Raw genomic sequence first — 23,573 nt, 5'->3', positions numbered from 1 at the left:
ATGACTGGCGAGGCTTAGCTCACCCGTCGGTGTGGCACAGTCTTCTTGTGGCAATAAATGACATTTCGATGGCCTAAAACGTTCCCTGCTAATGTCCAGTGAGTCCTTGCACCTTGCCCGTTCACCGAGAACACTTATTACTGTTTGAAAAACGATGTTCGTTCATTTAAAACGTAGAAACACGGAGCGGATGAAAAACGTGTCCCCGTCGTTCGGCTCCCTAACGGCTTTTTCTGCCCCCAGGAAAAAATCAGTCGGTCTCCTTCCAAACACGTCTTTGCATGAATTCTCGGCGCCCAGGCGCGTGCCGTTGTTCGGCTGTATGCCGTTGGCCGAAAAAACGACGTATAACCAGATACCTTACGTAGGCCGGTCTCCTCTTGAACACCGGTTGCCATATATTCGGTGGCCATTCGCTTGCCGTAATTCGGCCGAGGACAGCTAACCGAATGAAAAACGTATATTCTGGGGCCGTACGTCGGCCGGTATCCTTCATAACACTGGTTGCCCGAAGGAAACGAATATTCTACTGCCGGACGCGCGGTTCACCGTTGAAACAACGAATGCACGGCAGCCGCGCTCCGGCCGGTCTCCTTTCGAACACCAACTGCCGCAAGAATACGCATATTCTGTGGCCGGTCGCTAGCCGTGCTTCGGCCTGTTACCGCTTCCCGAAAAAAAAACGGATGCCCTAGGGCCGTACTTCGGCCGTTCTCTTTCTCAACATCGGCAGCCGTAAGAGAACTGAATATCTGGCAGCCGGTTAGGTGCCGTTGTGCGTCCGGACACGGGCGGACGGAAAAATACCGAAGCGCTGGTTGCCGAATGTTGGCCGTTCAACGCATGATCAGTGGCTGCCAGAACCTGGATGCTGGCCGGACATACCAGAAAGCGGCCATAGACGGGCCGGTCTTGGGGCACACTTTCTGTGCCGCCTGGGCCACGTGCCCACACCAGCCAATGATATACAATCACGACCAAAACACTCCACTGTTGACAACGCACCTTTCTTAAAACTGGAAGACCTTATCGCGACGACCGCTCCAGTGATCCAGTGTTAAGAAAGGTGCATTGTCAAGAGTGGAGTGTTCTGGTCGTGATAGTATGTCATTGGCTGGTGTGGTCACGTGGCGTGGTGGGGGAGGAGGATTCTGTGTATGTATAAGTAGTTACGTCTTTTCCAATAAATCGACTTGAAAGTCAGCGCTAGTCCTGTCCACTTCTTTCTTATTGTGTCCCTGTTAGTTCACGCTGTTCCCCAGGATGCAAGTACACCAACTCGCCCAACTCGCCACCCTGCTACAGGAGGGATAAATTCGGAGAGCGGAGCAAGAAACTTATGTAGTAAGAATGGGCTGAACACTCCTTGGGCACCCAAGAGCTGACGTCTCCAGAGCTTTTAGTCCCCTGCCTGACCTTCACCCGCTGTTTTTGGTCGTGCAGGAACTCCCGGAAGTAGCCTCCAAGGCACCCAAGCACGCCCATGTCGTCTTCGGCCTCTAGGATGTCCCCCTGGCAGACCGTGTCGAAGGCCGACTGTATAACTACCAGCAGCAGGAAGGCCAGCTCTCCATCGTGGTGGGCCTGCTCTTGCATAGAGATGACGTCCCTCATGGAGCCACATGTGCAGCGGTGTTGTCGAAAGCAGCTCGGCTGCTCCCTAAAGTCGCCGCGCTGGTAAGCACTCCCCACATGATGGGCCAAGGCTTTGCGGTCAATGACCTCCGAAACAGCACAGGTCTTGGACACAAGCCGGTATTCAATGGGGCTTGCGACCTTACCTATCGGCAAGATGAGTCGCACTAGCCAGGAAAAAGGGAGGACACCTTTCTGTCAGAATGAACTGAGTAGGTGCAGATGCGGTCCCAACTGGGTGATTTTCATATTCCGCAGCATCAGGCACTTGACGCCGCCAGTACTAGCTTATGAGGGTGTGACAACTGCAACATCCTGGTCCCCCCAGGAACCACCGCTGGCGAGCCGCCACCAGGGTATATGTAGTCGCCAGCTGTGTTGAATGGCGCAAGAAGGTGGCCAGGTGTACAGGGTATTAGGAGGCGGCGAGGTGCACAAAGGACACCCCTGCACGGCAATCCCAGACCCTCACTCCTGGACCTGCAGCAGCCTCGGCTTTGGTACCGCGGAGACAAGCTGCAGGGTAAGGCCGGTTGAAGCAAATGTCCGGAGGACCCAACGCAGTACTGGCGGACGACACCCAATAGAGGCGGTGAGCACAGCAGTGTCGAAAGCAGAGCTGCGGGCCGCTGGGCTCTTTCATGGACTCCCGAGGTGACTAGGGCAGAACTTGGCGTATATTAAAAAACCCTGCTGTGACCTACCACCACCTTCCGGCTCCCCTGCTTGCGGTCCGGAACTACCTGGGCGTCTCCGAAGGAACTCTTGGTGAAGCTACTCGCAGGCCAGTTTCATCGGTGACAAACGCCTTTTTCTAGTGTGCGGAGGCGCTTGTCGCAGCGCTTGGAAGAGGAGAGGAAGAAGCCGTCGGGGTGGCGGACGAGGATCAAGCGGGGTAGAACGAAGCGAAGAGTAAGAGAAAGAAGACGGTGGTGTCACGAGAGCAGGAAGAACGAGGCTCGGGGAGCGATCTGCCAGAAGAGAGCGTTCGGGGAACCCCGTTCTGAGCCGCATCTTCCCCGTTGACGTCGAGGCAAGTCAGCTGATACTGACCACGGAGCACCCGGTCCGAATCGCTCATCGGCCGAAGCACCGGCATCTACAAGGGTACCGCGGCAGCGCTTAGAGAATAGCGCGCGGGAAACAGTGATACGACTTCGCGACGGCCAGGGTCAATGTCCAGAAGACACAGCGCCTGCGGCCATTACACCGAGCAAGTGTACCACCGTAGCTCACTGATGCCGTGTACTGCCACACGTGAGCGCGAACTCTTTTGAGTTAAGAACTTTGCTTTGTAGGGCATGTACTCGCTTTATTAGATTACTTTTATCTTAATTTGTGTATCTTCCTAATTTTACCCTGTAAATAGACTCTGTCCTCGTGTGACGTCACGTGCTTCGCTTCTTCTCCATCAGTTAATATCCGCATCTACAAAAGAACACGCGTAACAAAAATTAACCACGTATCTGCTCCTTTTGTTGCAAATGTCGTCAAAAGACGATAGTCTTTGTATACATTTGCCAAGGAAATGCCCCCCTTTGCTTTCTCACTCACCTCTAACGCTTTTCCTGTTCCGTCGCGCTCATCCTAAGGTAAACACACTAAAGGTTTGCCCAAGGCGATTTAAATTTACCGCGTTCACTGCTACAGGTGGGGTTCCTCGATGCCAGCGCTGCAGTACTGCGGAGACGCGCGTGAATCGAGGCGGCCGACTTCAAGGTTTATAGAACCGCTTTGCCGTGCTCCACGTGCGTTCCAAGCAGAACGTGGAACCTAGCTAGTGGAACCTTTCTTTGCTGTTGCCGCGTGATTTCTCATATGCCGCCCGGAGGTTGCGCGGGCAACAGCAGGCGGTACGCGTTGCTCTGCAGGTGATGTAGAATATCATTTGCTATTGAAAAACCAAGCATCCATGTATTTTTTAATAAAGGAACACTGTAAATATCCCTTGTGTACTAATTTCATGTCTTATATTTGCGTAATGTCTTGTTCTTGTTCAACAAAGTTGACAAGTATGAACATATAAACCGGGCTTAGACGTTTACATTTGGCTGTGAGTATATAAGACTATTGCGCAGTGAGCATTGTACTTTGCCCGGATGGCTGAATCGAGTTACAGACAGACAGACCAAAATTTCTGGGTTTAAGTAGCCCAAGAAAGACTATCGCCTTAATTATGGCGTCTACGGCAGGATCAAGAGAAGACTTCTGCACTCACAGTCGCCAACGCTTGGGGCCGTCGCTACCAAAATGTCTGGGTTTAAGTAGCCCAAGAAAGGCTATCGTCTTATGGCGTCTACGACAGGATCAAGAGAAGGCTGTTGCACTTAGAGTCGCCAACGCTTGGGGTCGTCATTGCCTTGCAGTATCGCCGATCGTCCTACAACTGAACGGTACCGCCATTCCCATTGTCGGACACCTTAGGATTCTAGGCTCAGCGATATCGGCCTCAGGGTCGGCAGCTAAGTGGATACGATCTGCTCGACAGAAAGCCGGACAACTGCTCCACCTTGTTCGCCGCATCCCCCAGACGTCTGGCGGGGCCTGCTGGATACTGGTCCGTCTCCTAGTGCGTTCTGTACTACAGCCAAGGCTCGTGTACCAGGCACAGTTCCAGCACACGACGCAAGCGGACTGGGACCGGCTGGAGGCTTTTGACAGGGCCGTCATGCGCACTATTACTGGACTCCCCCGCCCAACACCAATTCCACAACTCCAAGCAGAAGCCCAGCTAAACACGCTTGATGAACTCATTCATCAGCGTCGTTCTGCACGCCTGCTGAATCGTGGACTGGTTCCAGAGGCAGCAGCTCTTGCCGTGTACATCGGCCAGCCGCCGAATACGATGCCAGCCTTTTCCGCCCCAAGGCTGCCCTGGCTGTTCCATAACGTGACGGACAACAAGCCTCTGACAAGGCTACACGTCTGTACCTCGGGCCTTCACCAGCCTGCAGGTGCCGTCCTTCATGTCGCTGACTGGGCGCCTGAGACGCAACCGCTGGTTGTCCAGGCTTTTGTGGACGCCGGGGCACACGACTGCTTCGTCACCACGGCCTTGACGTGTCCTTCCTACCCTGCCCTAAATCAAAGCTGTGCGTACGAGTCACTCCCTGCACTTCCAAGCCTGCTAGCAGAACTTACTGCCATTAGGGATGGCCTGCAGGCGCTTGCATCGACTTTGACTACTGGGCACAAGCTGGAACTTAACATGGACTCAACGGCAGCGATTCCGGATTTGCGTCGCGTTGCGCGTTGTACAAGCCTGGCCGCACGCATTCACGAGATTATGGACACTTATTTATGCCCTGTCCGCGTTTCATGGATTCTCCGGGACACGCTTCCTGCCCACACTGTGGCAGATTGCGCCTGCCACCGAAGAGACCTCCCACGGCCACTACCACTACTTTGAGTATCTACCCTAGATGTACTGTTCTGACCCTGAAGTGCTCTTATTCGTTTCCATACCTTGTGTGTATAGTGAATGAATTTTTAGAGATCAGCAATGTTCGCCAGCACTCTGTTTTCGCAGCACGTCTAATTCGTCTCCCTTTGGCTTTCGATGGTTTAAATGCAATGAGGTTTTCAACTGTTGGATATCTTCTGAAAGTTCCCCAAGCTTTACTTTGTTATTTGCGTGCAGTCCTGCACTCCGGGTTCCACCATGGCCTGGGCCGATTTTTTGTGTTTGTTGAAGCTCGAGGGATGGAGGAATGTGCGGCATCGATAATATCCGCAGTAATAATGTCTGTGGCTTGGTCAATGTTTATATGCTGTATGGATGTGTAAGAAAGCTCAGATAATTCTTTGAACTTCTTCCAGTTTGCTCCCTCTTCTTTAAACCTTGTTGGAATGGTTGGAATTGCAGGGTTGTGAGCTAATTTAAGTATGACAGGAGAGTGATCACTGCCATATGGATTTCGAGTGACGCTTCATTCAACGAGAAGAAATAGAGTGGCAAACCCCAGCGCTAGGTTAATAGAAGAAAATGTATTGTGTGTTGCGCTGGAAAAAGTTGCTTGTTTCTTATTGAACAGACAAGTGCCAGAGGACAACAAGAATTTTTCTAGGAGTCACCCTCGAGGGTCAGCCCGTGCTGAACCCCAGAGCGGGTGGTGAGCATTCAAGGCCCTACTAATAAGAATGGTGCTAGAAGTTGATCTATTAAACTTTCAAACTCTGTTGTTGTTAGGTGGTTGTCGGGTGCAATGTATGCTGAGCATATAGTTGTTAGCCTTCAAAAATACGGCCCTCATTGCTACAGCTACTATATTAGTTTGTAGGTTTCGTTTTTGGCAGGACACCGACTTTTTAACAACTAAAGCTACACCATCTGATGGATGAGTGCAGCCGGCTCTGTCTTTTCGAAAAATAGTCTATTGCCTAAGAAAGTTAGATTGGTGACTATTCAAATGTGTTTCTTGAAGACATAATATGCTTGGCTGGTACCCTTTAAGAATTTCATATATGTCGTCAATATTTCTGATAAGGCCCTACAATTCCAGTGAATAAGGCTTTTTTTCATATTTTATTTACTAGAAGAGGACGTTTAGCGTGTTGTGTTTCTGGAGTATCATTTGTTTTCGGGTCGGTGAACTCTTGGAGGTCGCTTTTTCAGGCGCTCAAGGGAAGGGCGTCTTTCTTTGTATGTTTGTGAAGCCGGCGAGGCCTGTGTCACAGCCATCCCTTCATCTGATGTGAAATGAGTAGCTGATGGGTCAGGCTCCTTCACCCGCGCACCCCTAGGAGTGCTGGATGTGCGGGCCACAGACGGCTGCACCAGCGCAGCGTTCGCGGAAGAAGAGGCAGCAACTCCCACATCCTTGCCCGTCAGGCTTTCAGGGGCCAGTGGAACAGGACTGGTGAGTGCAGACTCTCTCACAGCAGTGGTGGTGGACGCCACCACCACAGGGGGTTGCCCAACCGGCGGAGCAGTGTCCTGGGCTGCTTGGGGCAACCCAGAGGTGGGCGGGGCAGGACCATGACTACACTGCAGTACTGGGTCGCTGCCGAGACAAGACGCCGCTCCGCCCTCCGGCGAGATGTGTCGGCATATGCTCTAGACGAGAACATAGTGTGCTTTTTGCGCGCTTCGGCAAAAGTGATGTTTTCGGTGACTTTCAACTGTATGATTTGCTTTTCGTTTTTTAAGAGGTCACAAAACGGGGGTAGGCTGCGTGGGGATTTCCGCAGTTTGAGCATTTAAATGTGTTCCTTGCACCATTTCCTGTTAGGTGGTCATGCTGAGCACATTTTCCGCATGTCAGCCTACCTCTGCATGTGGTGGTACCATGCCCATAACGCTGATACTTGAAGCATCTACGAGGGCTTGGAATGTAAGGGCGAACCTGACAGCGAACGAAAGCAGCATTGATGGTCTGAGGAAGATACCTGTAAAACGTTAGTACATCATGTTTAGTCTTGATTTCTTTGCCGTCGCGTCTCATAGTAATTCGTTTTACAGCTGTTACACCTTGATCACGCAGGCATTCAAGAAGATCTTGCTCTGTTTCATTCGAAAGTTCTATTTCAGAGATTGCCCCCTGCGAAGAGTTCAGGGTGCGGTGCGCTGAGACAGCTACTTTGAGGTCACACAAGTCAGTCTGGCTTAGAAGCTTGTCTGACTGGTTCTTGGTGTATACTTCGAAATGTACATCACCTGATGACAGTTTGTTTGCCTTATAATTGCGACCAACAATTGATTCAAGGGATCGCGCAACTTTGAGCGCAGACTTGCTGCGAGTGTAATTTCAGTATCAAGAGAGTGAATCACCATGAATTTGGGAAAATTTGTGGTGCACAAGATATTTCGCTGTTGGACAGTAACTTAGTTGCTTTAGTGCGGGCTCTTTTCGGGGCCCGATCAGTTTGGAAAGGGGTTTTTGACAATACCATGGGCCATAGTATAAGCAGGGAAAAGGGGTAGTTTCTCCTCTGACGTTACCGTGGTAGTCCAAGAGGTCCCGGAGCTCCCTGACTGATAGGAAGGCAGGGAGCCCATCGGCCGGAGCTTGACCAAGGCTCCGACGGCCACCGTTTGGGGTTTCTACGCTTCACCTTTCAACAGCTCGCCACGGTTGGACACAGATTATGTATAGGAGCTGGGAGTCCACGGTATCGCTGCTCACCGTCACCATGAATACTCAAGGCGGCCCGTGCGGGGCTCGGCGAACATTCAGTCGGACGAAAGGTCGTGCGGTTTTCTGTGAGGTATCGCAGGTTATCGTGCCCTGGACGTAGCGACGTACAACCTCCAAAAGCACGAGTGAAGATCCCTCACCTTTCAGTCTCGTCAACTCAGTGTCCTCCCACTGAGCCGTGGCCATCGCCTCGAAGGCCAGGACCTTTGTGCCGGAAGCGTTGACGCGAGGCAAGGCGTTCGCTGCTTTGTTTTCGACCCCGCAAACGTTGCGGATGTCTGTAGGAAACTCAGAGATAAGTGGGAGCTGATGAATTTCCCGCTCTGAGTAGGAGGAACTCTTGTTGAATATGTAGGTGAGCGGCTTGATTTCTGTCAAGATGTAAAACTCACGAACTTCGAGGAAGTGGTTCAAATGCCTAATGAAACAATAGATTGTGAGCACCTCCCTTCCAAAAGTGCTGTACTGTACTTCTGCAGACTTCAGGCGTTTCGGAAAGAAGCCCAATGGCTTCCACTGTGCACCCTCCTGTTGCTGCAGCACTGCTCCGACCGATGTGGAGGAGGTGTCCACCATGAGGCGTGTAGGAGGGTCAGGCAGTGGATGAATGGGAAGGGTAGTCGCGGCCAACTCGTCCTTAGCGTTCTGGAAAGCGTTCTGGTGTTCGTCAGACCAACAAAATTCTGGTTCCTTTTGGTCGTCTCGGCGCAGCCGGTCGGTCACTGGCGGGAGTACTCGAGCACAGGACGGAATGAACCACCGGTCGAAGTTTAAAAGCCGCCGGCAGTTTTAAAAAAATGCCGCCCCATCAACCTAACTTTCTTCACAATGTACTAAGTACCGCGGATTGGAACACAATTTTCCGGCCACTCTTACTGAAAGACCGTGCCCAAACAGCCCGTGAAATTATGGAAGCATTCCGCATAGCAGACAGAGTAGACAAGTGTGTCAGCCAAGCAATCGTTCGTCTTCTTCCCAAAGAGATTGCAAATCTGCCTGGGCCTTGACCGTAGCCGGTCTGTCTAGTGGCCATATCACCGTGGCTTTTGTAAACTTGTTTTGCTTATGCGCAGTGTTTTATTGGTTTGTGTTCAGTGTTTATATTGAGCCTTCTTGATAATAAACGTAGGTTTTTAGACGAGCGGCTGTCCTTGGTTCCCTTCCTTTGTCGAAGCGGTGGTTTCACCCAAAAATATTTCCATCGCTCCCCTGTCGCCTATCTCTACCCGCCATCGGGCCGTTTCTCCGTGCCGGGCGTTTCGGAAGGGAGTGTGCTTTGGCCTCTAGCTGTCAAGGTCAAAACTTGTCCCCTCGCGAAGAGCGCGCAAGGTAGCGTAATGTAGCTTTCGCTGCAAATCTTTCGCGTTAAATCATTTACGAACGAATAAGGAAGCCCGAAAAATACCGTCTCTACAGCTGTCTAGTTCTAGCGTTACCGTACGTACTTACTACAGGTTCTCCCGCTCAGTCTTGTCCAATTGCCATAGAATTTATTCCAGACACCAGCGAATTTAATAGACAAGTATAAACATTGCCTCCCGCCACGGTGGTTCAGTGGCTATAGGGCGTTGTGCTGCTGAGCACGGGGTCGCCGTTTCGATTCCCGGCCGCGGCGGCCGCTCTTCTGATGGAGACGAAAAGCAAAAACGTCCGTGTGTACGAGATTTCGGCGCACGATAAAGATCCCCAGGTTGTCAAAATTATTCCGGAGCCGTTCACTACGGCGCGCCTCATCGCCTACGTTGCGTCGGCGCGTTAAACGGTACAATCAAATCAATTATAAACATTGCCACCAGATTTCGTTGTATCGAAAAGCTTTGCCTATATTAAAATCTCGTTTAAGTGTGTTTTTTTGTAAATTTCCTGCATGAATGCTTGCAACAGGACCTCCTTCTCGCGCGGCTATGCCCGTTCCGTATCGCTGCAACCACGTTACAACATTTTGCCTTACTCGACCACGACCTCCACCATGTACAGCGTTGCTGTTAAAAACGAAGCGGTGTAAGAGGTGCGTGTCCGACTGGCATTCTTAAACTGCGAGTTTCATTCGATACAGTATCATATTTCCGGAGTTTTTTTTCAACTCAGTTGGTATGATTCTATTTACTGTTGAGCTCACACGACAACTCCTCAAACATTCTTTTTACGCAGAATCCCCAAATATGCTACGACTGTATCAAGCACTGCACTTAGCTCTGACAGAAACAGCACAGGTACAATCCACAAATTTAGCAGTATTTGTACTGCAGAAGCACGGAAAATTACATTTCTAATGCAACATGGAACACAAACCACAGCAATAATGTATTTTCTTTACCGACTCCAGGCATCGTTATAAAATTGCAGCCAGGAAAGGCAACTACTAAGCGTACATTTATGCCACCTGATTGCCGATGTAATTTCCCCCATCGTTCAAAACAAGCAAAAAATCGCCTACTGATTTGCTGAGCACCCTAACGTTTCGCAACAGAATCTTTCAGGGGAATGCTCCTTTGCCCCCCTTCCCCAATGGCGTGGATGCCGGTCTTGTAACGGTATATGAAACCACTTCTAAAGACTTACTCCACAACCACTGGCAGCACCAATGCACGAGAAAAAGCGCTTATGACATTGCAAATAAGACAGATACTCTAGGGGTACTGTGTACAGGATTTCGGCGCACGTTAAAGACACCTAGGTGGTCCACGTTTATCGGGTGCTCTCACCTACGGCGCGTCTCATCGCCTTCGTTGCGTTGGCGCTTTGGACACTAAAATCAATCAAATCAATCTACTCCACTGATACACTTGCATAGCGCCCCTCATGCAACATATACCCAGCCCCCAGTCCTTGTCGCACTCGGAAGGCTTCGAACCTTATTCCGCGGGTGCTACCCTCTCCACTCCACTCCCAAAATACTTTTCATTGGATCCGTAGACGCCCTCACCCCCTAATGTCTGTACGGGTTTCCCCCAATCATCCCTTGTTCTCATTGGGGATGAACCGCACCCTTCCTGCGCCATCCCTCACATCAATCACAACCTGAGAGCTGTGGCTGTCCTTCTGTCGACGGTGTTCATCCAGGCTGACCAGCAATCTTTGTGTAAACATGTGCATCGGATTCGCGCCAACATAGTTGAACGCCGTGAACTGAAAACGACTACTAGGATCTCGACTTATCTCCTCAAAATAATAATGTTTGTTCCCTCACACTCACTACTGACAGAAAAAAACAGATATAATAGAATTCGTAAATAAAAACTGTTCATACAGCACAGATATGTTACATGTTTATTCTACTGAAGTTCACATCTTTTCGTGTTATTTCACAGAACTTTGAAAGGCCCCCTCTGTGGAGCATAATACATAAGGTAAGTATGTTACATCGGTATCAGAACACTATAAAAATATAATAACAAGAAGAAAAATGGCCAAAATTGATATGCATTGCATCAATCTAAATAAACAGGATAAATACAAAATAACCATACGCACACTTATCCGTGCAGTAGCTAATACGATGGACATAAACTATGAACGGCGTCATTGAGGCTTGATTTAACACTGCAAGAACTGAGTGTATTATAAACAAGATGACAAAGCGCTGTTTGCACAAAGGAGGCGGTGAAATAATATGTATTATACACGGATAATATTGCGCAAGCATCAGTATATTTTTTTTTATTTGGTTGAGGGAAGATGTGCTATGGTAGATTATTTCAGTCTATCACGGTACGATGTAAAAAAATCACGCCATATCCACGGAATGAATGATGATAAGTGGGGCGAAGCTCGAGAGGGGGAGATCATCGGTAACCGTAACTCTGACGTGAAAGTTCGCCCATTACATCATTAAGAAAGACGTAAGACTGTGTGCGTACATTGTACAAATCAACTTTTATTTTGTTCTTTTATTTTGTTCTTTTTCGTTTGTTGTTGTTGTTGTACGGTTCGTGAGGCTGCAAGCAAGCGCTCGTATCGGCAGGCAAACCCCGATGCAGTGAGAGCTCGCGAGGCGGCTGCAAAACGCATCAAGCGAGCTCAGCCCGAAGCTGCCGACGCGCGGTTTAAGCGCGACTTTCTAGACGATATATTTAGGGCGAACTTGTGCCCGAACAAGACGGGAGGAAACGAGCAAAGGTCCTTGCGTCTCGTTCGATCTCCGAGAACGACTGCCTGCGTTCGTGGCGTGATCTCTTGCGTGATCTCCCCCTCGCAGTGCACGTGCGCTCGCGCCTCCGTTGGCGAACACAGACGAGCTCGCGCTCCCGGTGCCGAGTTAGCGCTGCCGGTTGCAGCCGGTTCTTGCGCGTGCAACGCGGCCCACTTTACGACATCTCTGAAAGCATGCGGCGGTCACGTACCACGAGACACAATGGATGGACAGACCCATGGCTTTAGGAGCTTCGCCCCTAAATAATTTGGGCAATACATGGGTGTCGGATGTGATGGGTTTGTCTTCGCATGAATGGACTTGACGTGAAAAAACGGCCCTGGGTTCACAGATGAAGTCGTTATAAAGGGACAAATGAGTGTGCAGTGCAGATTGTGCGGTCTTTTGTGACAATGCGATAAGGCCTGGAGCTCACCACGATTTTTAATACTGTTACACTGGTGTAATATGAATAACTAGAAAAGACGAAGTATACGGGACGGTTTTGCAGAGATACTAGGTCAGTTATATCATAGGACTAATGAGGGTACTAAATGGTCGGGACAAGTTGGGAGGACGAATTTCGGTCTTTCCGTTTTGTCCTGAGCCGGCAAGGTCGCACGAAGAAATTTCCCCCCAGCTATATAGTCACAATGCCTGCGCACCTTTTACCCCTTTAATGGATTAATGCTGCCTTTTATTGAGTTGTTTTGTATCGTGCTTTTCGGGCATAAGATTTGTAACACTGATTTTCCACCAATCATTACGTCAGCTACGTCGGAAACGACGACGGTGTAAGCTATCGTTCGTATGCCCCGTGGATTCAAGGCTGGTAATAAAGCTAAGGCACGTTTTGAGGCTCATGGCACCATTCACGCCTTATCATCGTCATTTTAATTTCTTAGTATTTCTAACTTCAGTTGATTAGATAAAGGGCCTTTACGCTCATACGCATACTTTTTTAGTGTAGTGCGGTCACATGCTCGCATTATATCTTCACCAACAAACAGAACTCTAAATGACTATGAGCCCTAGATTACGCACTGTCTGTGCCCAGACAACCTTAAAAAAGGAAAACTCAAAATTTCATGTCTGAAAAGAAATTCCAGAAATCCTTATACAACCGAACGTCAGGTTAATGCTAAACAGACCGCCCACATGGTATACTAATGGGCACCCGTCGCCCCTACCGGAAAAAAACTAGAAAAAATTGCTACAAACATTTACCTGTACTGCTAATCTGGTACTTCCGGTGGAAACCTTTCCTTCTTGAAAATAAAACCCGTGATGTTGCTGTCATCTCATTCAATGAGATTTTAAAAGTAATTTGCCTTTCCAACGAAGGCTGCATCAACTTCCTCGGCAGAGCATGGAACAGCAAAATAACAGGTATTTTTCTGGTAATTGCCTTTAATGCCAGCTTTGGGGATAAATGATACTTTTATTACAAATGTTTTTCATATTGAAACGATCTGCTTACGTTGTGCCACTACTTGAATGACAGACATAGCACCTACACGGTGGGTAAACGACGCATCGCATGATTAAAAAGCTAGGGGCGTCACATCCGTGCACTCGGCGTTTCGGCAAAAGGTAACGACAACGCCTGTCATTCTTAATGTTCTTCATGCACATGACAGCGCAAAATAATGAGCATTCTTGAAAGCAAGATGACGCTTTTAAAAGTATACAAACTTGCATGTCACGTTTTTCACTACCCTTTAACTGAATAAAAACAGTTGTACATTATTTCTATACTACCGAGAACAGGATATATGTTCTGCCGCTTAATTATATCCCTTTCGTAGAATGAAAGGCATTTGCTTTTTATGCGCCCTTTCATGGGGCATTGTACAGTACAATCTTCGAGATGAGCAACGGGCTGAACCTGGAGGTTTTTACCACATTATTATCAGCTCTTATGGTATCCGCTGAAAATACAGACAATCTTAATATCTGCAATAATTGCAATTTTTCAAGCGCGGTGGATGGATTATCTGTAAGTACGCAGATGGTTTTAGAAATGCGCCAATATACATTTTGTAGTATTGTTTTAAAGGTAGACCGTTATTTGTACAAGCTGAGGAAAGAGTGCACCCAGAAGGAGTCCGCAAACGCATCCACAAACTCTGCGCGGGAATCACGTCACCTCCTTAACGGAAATTGACTCCGGGCGCAACAGCTGCCGCACACAAATTGCGTCATATAACTAAAGAGCTGTAACGTAAACCCAATCAACGGGTCGAGCAGTAACGTTATTTAACCAGTACTACACTCTACGCGAAGGTCATGGGGAAGACAGCGTTCGCTTTACATTATCTATGAACGCAGTGGTGCCAAGAGGAGGAACAAGACAAAATGGAGGCGACTGTATGCCTCCCGCCGTTTGCTTCGTTGTTACTACCTACAAGCTTAATCAAAAACCAAAAGCCCCCATCAATGGTTCAATCAAGGGTATACGACCACGGCTCTGTGCACGATGTTGGACGCCGTATGACGGGAGATTCACCAGATGCCACAAACAAGCCGAAGGCGCGTGTTTTGAATTCGACTTAGAGACATGCATCGTATTTATTTAATTTTTTCAGTACATATTGCAGTTATTGATTTTGATTGATTTTGGGGTTTAACGCGCCGACGCAACGCAGGCGATGAGGCGCGCCGTAGTGGAGGGCTCCGGATTAATTTTGACCACCTGGGGATCTTTATCGTGCGCCGAAATCTCGTACACACGGGCGTTTTTGCTTTTCGCCTCCATCATAAAAGCGGCCGCCGCGGCCGGGAATCGAACCCGCGACCTCGTGCTCAGCAGCGCAACGCCTTAGCCACTGAGCCACCGCGGCGGGTACATATTGCAGTTAACATGAGCCAGTCAAAGCGGGGTGGGTATTTACAATTAGCCTATCACTGAACATGCATTGCGTCTTAGATCACGGACGCAAATAATAGCGAAATTCCGTTATGAAAGAGATTCATTGGGAAACATCGCGCTAAAAGAAGAAAATTTGAAAACATTGGTTTGCGAAACGTAGCATCAAAGACGTTCGCCAATTCTGTGGCATAGTTTTCGTTCCCATAAAGGATCAATATAATGAAGGGTCAGTAGAAACTTTTCAGCTAAGCAGGGAGTCCTTCATTAATTCCAGGCGGTATTGCCTTCGTAACTCAAGTGGTGAATTGGGTTGGCCTGTATTACTTCCTTCGTGGAATTAATACAACAGAACTTGGAGATAAAGTGAACCTCCGTTTCTCAAGTCTCCATTGTACCAATTTTACTTTTTTTACGCTGTGATTGCTTATTGCAGCTTTGGTCGGATGTATGGTCGATTGAAGAGACGTTTCACGGTTGATTTTTAATGGAGATGATTGTATCTTATGCAACACACTTTTTGAAAGCAGGCGGAAAAGTTTTAGACATGTCTGTTCCAAGATAGGTTACGACGAACGCTTCAGGCACACATTTGTAATAGTCACATGATTACTGTAGTTACAATAACGGCGAAGGATTTCTCTAAATTAATAGCCCCGACTCACTTGTCGTAGCCGGTGTTTATGCAGCGTGAGCTTTTGTTTCGTATTTTTTCTAATGTAGCCTGGAAACATCACGCTCACGAGGAATGTCAACAGATAGATGATGTGCCCCAATGATTTCGGCAACATATACCACAAAAATAGCAGAACCTCTAGTACAATGTCTTGAGGCCACGACCAGCTTTCTAGATAGCCACCTGCCCAGTCTCGGTGATATTGCTTGCCGAATTCTTTATTGCTTATTTTGTATCTTTTTAGTTCCTTCCAACGCTACTGCACCATAGAGCGCTGAATGTATACTGTCTTTCTTCGCTATGAATGTGTTTGTTCTGCCTGTCATCTTTGTTATTTTGTCCTGTTTCCGGCCCGTTGTGCTCAGCCTTTCCCGATTCATCACGGGGAACAGCACACCATCTGTGGTATCCACGGTGTCCAGACAGCTTTCAACCCTAAATTGTTACTCTGGTCAGATGGCGAAAGCACGTACACGACTGGCGTCCATCGAACGCTCACCCATTCAAATATCGTCCCAGAGAAACGTCAGCAGCTTTTAATTAACTCTTTGCTAACGCATTCCACAGAATTCCACACGCTTCACAGCCCGCGTACGTCAGAAAGAGTAAACTAGAAACACTTATTCAGCGAGTTTTGTCCTAAAGAATGGCACAGTTTTACGTAGAGCGTTAGCAGAAAAAGGAGGAAAACGCACTCGGCGCTTCGTAAATTTTCATTGGTTTACGACGTGATGTTTGATCGCACGAGCGTATTAAATACAAAAACGACTGTGTATCAGAAGTCCTTTACGGAACTTTGATTGTTCTCCAGCTTCCGTGGAGCTACCTACAGCCCCATACATAGTGATTCCGAAAAAAACTCTAGCACTCTGAGTATGATTTCGAGGTTCTAACGTATAGTCTACATCGGCAGAAGTCTCGGCGACAAACATAGCTAAAATTGCACCTGCGAAAGAATATGCTGAAAGATCTTGTGGAACGTTTTTGCACAGTGCTTTCAGTGAACACATTGTACGCGATTAAATTTGTTTCGTACACCTCAAGAACGCTGGCAGCCCCTTGGGAAAGGCAATTTTTTTTTCACCAGGCCTTCCTCGCTCCGGTACTCTTTGCAATGCGAAAGTCGATAACGCTTTCGAATGTTTAAATGAACGGAAATGCTCGAAATCAGGGATGCTATTCGCGCGGGGAGATAAGTAGCAGTGAGGTTGCCTGTACACGTTGACGTTTTCGTAGCTGAAAAGTAAGTCTAGGCTGAACCGAAAATTCTCGGTGCTTTCTGGTATTATTGGTACTGATCAGTACAGATGGTATTGATTGGTACGACCGCTATATTTTATGCGAGCAGTCGCAGTTCGCACAGTTAGTGTTGCGAAGCTGGCAAGGTTTGGGGTTAAATTAACCACCAGCGGTGCGCGCCGTCCTTACAACGAAATTTTCCGGCGCGTTGGCTCCCATTGTCGCCGGCAGCGATGAGCAGGTCGCTATCTTAAAGCCGGTCGTGCTAAAGACAGAACCCACCTTACTCCGGGAAGGCGCATATTTCAACCGGAACGGTGACATGCTGCACCATAATCCCCAAATATCCAGATACATGTGTGACGAAAACCTTGTGAAGAAATTTTTATGCAAATCATATGATATCTAGTCGAGAGGAACGTTATCCAAGTCGTCCCTAAAATATATAATTATGGCCACCTCAATATCATGATCACGAACATTGGGAAATCCATAAATAACAGTGATGAGCACCTTCCTGGTGCGATACTTATCTTTGAAACCGCACTAAAATTATTCTGCCCGATCATTACGGTCACGATTGCGGTCGGTCTTTCGGCAGTGACAATCTCTCTCTTTTTTGTCTCCAAAAAGAAAGCGACTAGAATACATCAGAAGATGTAACATGCGTCTTTTAATCGAATTCAGTGTTGCGTCGAAACAACAAATTCCGAAGATCAGTACGACCCCCCATTTTTGGCGTTTCAGCTGCGGTGACTAAAAGGAAATTTCACAGAAAATTACGTCGTAAAGCGTTTAGAGAGAGAGAGAGAGAGAAGGCTCTTTAATGTAAACTGGTGAGGTCAGCCCTGCTAGGGACAAGGCTTGCTACACCAGATGGTGAGTGACTACGTTGATGAGTGATGAATATTAGACATAAGGGTTACAGCAGGAAGAAGACAAACAAGAAGCGTTGAAAAAAAAAAAAAAAAGGAAAGTAAAAACAAGAGAAATCTGCCAGCAGAGTCCGGACATACAAAATACAATTGAAAAGAGAATCGTTAATGTAAACACTGAAACAAAACGAAAAGTAAACGACGAGAAGAAAAAAAAAGAGTAACACCAACCCAAGAAAAATAAATAGATGAACGCCAGTGACACCAACACAAGCAAAGTAAAAAGATAACTCCAACAGGTGTCTACGACATGGCAAAACGAAAAGAAAGAAACTGAGTGGATATCACGCAAGACAACAATGTGGAGCTACAAAACAGACCGAGTACACCCACTAGGTTCAAAACCCATGCACCGTAGAAGACTCTTCTCCAGATGGCAGGCAGTTCAGAAGAAGCGTCGTCAATACGTAGCGCCCAAAATACGATACTATAAGAAAGATTCCCCCTTCGTCATGGACGTCCGTGCGGCAAAGAGTGACCGGGGCACTGCTTTTTCTTTGTCATACACTAAATAAAGATTCAGTCTTACTTTTTTCGGCTCGCATGGAGATTCTCTATGTGGTTATTGCCATCACAAAGAAACTCGACGATTCCGTACAACAGAGCGATGTCGGGGAGATACCTGCTCTATAAACAACCGTCATCAATTTGTGAGAATCACAGGTTTAGCTAACAATACGGTACCCATAAGAGACAATTGAGATAGGGATACGAACTAGATTGGATGGATAGGGAAAACAGGCAAAACGTGCAAGGGGAAGAGAATTTGGCACTGACAAGTACTATACTCTCTAATGCGAAATAAGGGCGCATCGCGAGCTCTAGTCTTCTCAGTCATGGAACATATCTGCAGCGTCTCAGTATGTGTTCGCGTGTTGAGCAAACTCACCGCGGCGCGCGCTAGTCTGCTGTTATTTCGGAGAGCGTAGCTGCCGGCCAGCGTGTGGTTGCAAATCGTGTTTGTACCTCCCGCGCAAACGTCACCTAATGCGGATTCGCCGCGCACGGGAGAGCAGCGAGCATGTTGTTGCAAATTGTATTTGAACCTACCAGGCGTATTTTACGTGGTTCCGATGAGCGGCCAACAGACCAGCCCCTGGAGAAAGCGCGAAAGGCAGGCCACTCCTTGCCGGCGATACATGAAACAAGATTGAGGGGGAGGCAGTGAGAAATATGACGCCATAGGCGTGCGTGCCGCCCTCCGGCTCAACCTTCACTAAATGCTCAACTCCGTTTTCTTTCTGCCATCGCGGCGGCGTTCGCTCACAAGGTTACGCGCACGCCGAAGCCGAAAAACCAAGGTAGCGGCTGCCACAGGGCTCCCCCTAAAACACCAGCTGAATGGACCACTGCGTATTTTCAATAAGAAGTTAAAAACACAAACCACAAAAGGCTTAGGGATGCTTTATGCGCATTAATGGAAGGACATAAGCAATGGACGCCATTAAAAAGTTGCATTTAAGCGAAAATTGGCGCAACTTGCACAAGTATTGGAAGGCTGGAAAAACAGCGGAGCGAGGCACGTCTTGCAAATTTTCGCGTGTCGGGGTCGGACTCGGCTGTAAACGCTTCGCGTAGAACGTGCATCACAATATTCCGCTTCTAGCAGTTGCGAATAGAACTCAACGTATATATGTTGGTTTCAAGCCACAGCCCATCGCAGACGCGACAGCTGTGGCCCACCTCGGTGCTCAGGAATTCGGGCTGGAACCGGCTATTCGCGATACCCGTGGGTTTGCGGTGTTCGCGTTGGAAGTCCTCCATTCCTATCTGGGGTCGTTCTGCCGGCGATTGTGTTGTAGTCCACATTTAGAGCGTGGTACTGGGTGTATCTTCCGCTCTTCTCTGCCGTTTAGGTGGGGCGGATTCGGCTCGATACTCGGGGTTTGGTCGTAGCCGTCTCATATGTTCTCGAGCAGGCAGACGACGGTGTTCACGCTGCGCTTCTTACCCAAGAGTGGCATAATTCTTTGGCCGACCCATGTTTTGCGGGGGTCTAAACAATGTGCGGGCCATGCAGTTACGAGGCGCTGCATCGCGCCGACGCAGTCGCCGCGTCGGTGAGGGACGTCAGAGCTATTCGCCGCGAGGTCGACATGTAGGCGGCGGCAGCGTCGCGCTGCTAGTGTGGATGCTCCGCTGAGCGGCCCGGGAGAAAGCACACAGTGGACGCGCTTCGTGCCTTTCTCGCGCCGTATGTGCGCACGACAGGCGCAGACACAGTGGTATGCTGTAGTTCGGTTCCTCAACTTTCAATATATATCATAGAAGCGGCAATATGTTTTTTTTTAGAATTCCAAAAAAGCGGCGACCCATCGGGAATCTCAGAACGGCCAACATATTGAAACGAACTTGTATGTCATGGCTCGTAGCAAGCTGGATCTTTCCAGACTATGGCTTTGAGCCTTCAATGAAATTATAAATGGAAACAATTATGGAAACCCCGGTCTCTGAATTCAGTTTACAACAGCAGTTTCAATCAATTTCACTGGTAGCATGACGCATTCTTGCATTTGTGGGATGCCCTGAAATAATAACACCACCTAACTGCCCCGACATTTTTTCTAAGAGCTTACGATATTTTGTGTCTGTTCGGAAGGCAAAAAATTACTGAATCTTAACCAGCCGCAGAGATGTAAATGCAACCGTTCTAAGAGGGCTTTTGCACGCAGCTTTAGTTAAATGAAATGTTAGCGACTCTGAAGGCAGGTTTGATGAATATCGCGGTGTCGGATAACTTATTTATTGCTTTCGTCGCAAGAGAACTTGCGAATTCAATTGCTAACACGCGCAATGCAATCAACATCTCACGTTTAGCTAGACTTGCAAAGTTACGAGCAGGTTTACAGTGTAAAACCAAGCTTCTGGGACCTCACAGTGAGGACAGATTTTCTGTTACGGCTGCACGTGACCGTTTGCGTTCCTTTTAAAATCTAACAGGTACCTAGAACAGCGAGATATACTTTCATGCCTGCGTAATGTCGCTTACGAGCCATAAAAATGGGAAATGAAACTGCCGTGTTGCAGATGTAGTAAAACGTTCCTTTTTATTTCTTGTTACGAAACAGCGCAACGGGTTCCCGATAACTACTTTGTGTTGTAAACTGAACCTTGCTTTTGTCTTCGCATTTAATTGTTGAGGATTGGGTAAAAAAGGCGCGGATAAATGTCTTCTGCGCATTTGTTTTTTTTTTTTTCGGGGGGAAGGGGGGGAGGGTCTGCCAACGTTCCAAGCGCAGCGAGAAAAGAACGCATGTAACGCGAAAAGCCAAACGTTGGTTATAGGTATTACTAGCACTTGAAAGTACGCTAGGCGTCATGTTCCGTAGCGGTGAAAAATCAGCACTTCAACAAGTAGACGCCAGTATTTTCACAACTGATTAACCCCCCTTTTGGACCGAGATTATCCAGGAATTGTGGATTTTTTTTCGTCACCAAAGTGAATAAAAATTAGTTAAAGTGATTACAGCCGTTTTAAAGTCAGCAGTGCTGAGCGAGTCAGTTGAGCGAGTGTACAGGCTGGCAACATGAAGGTCGAACCAAAATCGACCTATCATTGCGAAGTTCACATCCTTTAAGTTACAGCAGGAATAACTATCGATCAGCGTAGAATTCAAATAGAAAGGTGTCACTGTGAGTGAGGATTATTCCCTTCAAACACATGAGGTGCGAAAGAACCTTGTGGAATTTGCCAAACAAAGGGACGTTTGTTTTAAGCTGCGGTAAAATAAGTTGCTCATAGGTGATAGCCGTTACGGTTACACTTTTTCTCCCGATAGTGTGTACGAACTTTGCGGCGCCTCTGAGCAATTCCTTATTCAACAGCCTTCAGACGAACACTCGGTTTCAGGAACAGCGCTATCACTTGCAAGCAGTATGTACACGTCCCCATACACGTGTACATACTGCTTGTATGTACACGTGTACACGTGTACACGTGTATGTACACGTGTACCGTATGTACACGTGTTCATACACGTGTACATACGTGTCCATGCACACGTGTATGGACACGTGAAGAATGTTTGGTGGTACCCGAAAAATTCCATTTCTTTTCTTATCAATAACATCAGCAGTGTCTTATCGAAACGCGATGAATTAAATGTAGAGATCGATGCATGTGACTCTGACGTCGTGTTGTTAACAGAAATGTGGCTTACTCCGAAAATTGATTCCAGTGAATTGTTTGACTGTACAAAGCTATTCAATGTGTATCGTCGTGATAGAGGTGAAAGATGCGGCGGTGGTGTACTTGTTGCGGTTGCGGATCATATTTCTTCTTCTTTAGTGCAGGTTGTAACCAATTTAGAGACTATATTTGTAGAAATGTGTGCATGCTATAAAAAGATTATTTTGGGCATCTGCTATCATTCACCGTCCTGCGATTCCGGCTTTGTCTTTAGCCATCACGGTGCTGTTTACACCGTTATAGAACATTTTCCTCACGTACTAGTCCTTTTAGCTGGCCACTTTCACTACCCAAATATAATTTGGTCCAGGGATGTGCCTCCGCTAAGTCCACTTTCTACCGACAGTTATATTTTTTGAACTTTGTTTCTCATTTTAGACACACGCAAATCGTTACCCACCCTATCCGCATTACATCCTTCACGTTTGAGTGTTTTGGTTGTTGTGTTAAGCACAGTGCCTCACCGGTTTAAGTTTCTGCTTTGTTTGTCTCAACTAAGTGATCATTCTTTGCTCCATTCCACTATGAATGTTTGCATACCTCATCATACCAATTATATCAAGCCCATTAGAGATTACCCTGCGGCCAATTTTGATGCCATGAATACAGAGCTTTGTTTATTTCTGGACAGTTATCTCGATGAATTATATGCTGGTTCCGTTAACTGTAATTTGTTTAAAGAGAAAGCAACATACCTGGCTCAAACGCTTGTTCCCCACGACCTAGTAACCACCAACAAGCATGCCCCTGGTATAGCCTGAAATGGTTGAGTAATAAGAAAGAAAGGCTGTTTCGGTCCGCTAAAGTTTCTAACTCCCAGGCCCGATGAGATTCTTACTACGTTACTAATGGCGTATACAGGAAGACCACAAAACCAGCAAAGGAAGTATTTTAACTACACACTCCTCAATATATTAGCTAATAACACGAGATGATTTTGGAGGATAGTGAATGAAAAACTTAGTCTCGAATTGACACTGAAACTTCGGACGGAGTAGCCCACAGTGATGGCGGCGCTGTTATTCTCTGTCCCAACTTCGCAGCTGCATTCTCGGGTTTCGTCAACAAAGGAACATATTCTGTTTATTAAGCCTGTGATTATCTCCCGAAGGAAGCAATTCCTTTCGACACACGGGGCCTACAAAAAATAATGGAAAACCTTAAAGTCTCATCTTCCGCCGGAAGCGACAACATTACTTCCAAGTTTCTAATCAACACTAAAGTAAAGCTCCAAAACACCAACAAAAATATTTGAACAATCTCAGGAAGCCCGCTGTCTTCCGGGTAATTGGAGTGTGGGAAGAATTATTACATTTTTATGTCAGGTTATAAATTTTGTACCGCAAAAACAGACCAGTATCACTGACTTCGATACCGTACAAAAGAATTAACACTATTTATTCACCGCTTGTAAAATTTTTAGAGGGCAATTCTTTGCCGATTCACACCATGGGTTTCGGGACAATGTTTCTTGTGAAACGCAACTATATTATGTTTTAGTCACGATTTGCATTCCATTCTTGACTACGGCACACCCGTTGACGGTATCTTTTTAGATTTCTCAAACTCGTTCGACAAAGTACCTCATGATTTACTCATTTTAAAATTACGATTCCACAATATAGATGATAACTCCCTTGCGTGACTGATTGCTTTTCTCAATAACCGTTCCCAATTTGTAGCTGTTAATAACTTTGACTCGTCCATGGTCCCGGTTGCCTCTGTGGTCCCACCGGGGTCCGTATTGGGACCATTGCTCTT

Source organism: Haemaphysalis longicornis, unplaced genomic scaffold (assembly GCF_048455015.1).
Source record: "Haemaphysalis longicornis isolate Haplotype H1 unplaced genomic scaffold, Haemaphysalis longicornis Haplotype H1 scaffold_17, whole genome shotgun sequence".
In the NCBI taxonomy this organism is placed as follows: Eukaryota; Metazoa; Arthropoda; class Arachnida; order Ixodida; family Ixodidae; genus Haemaphysalis; species Haemaphysalis longicornis.
The sequence above is the reverse complement of the archived record's forward strand: the minus strand, read 5'-3'. Positions refer to the sequence as shown.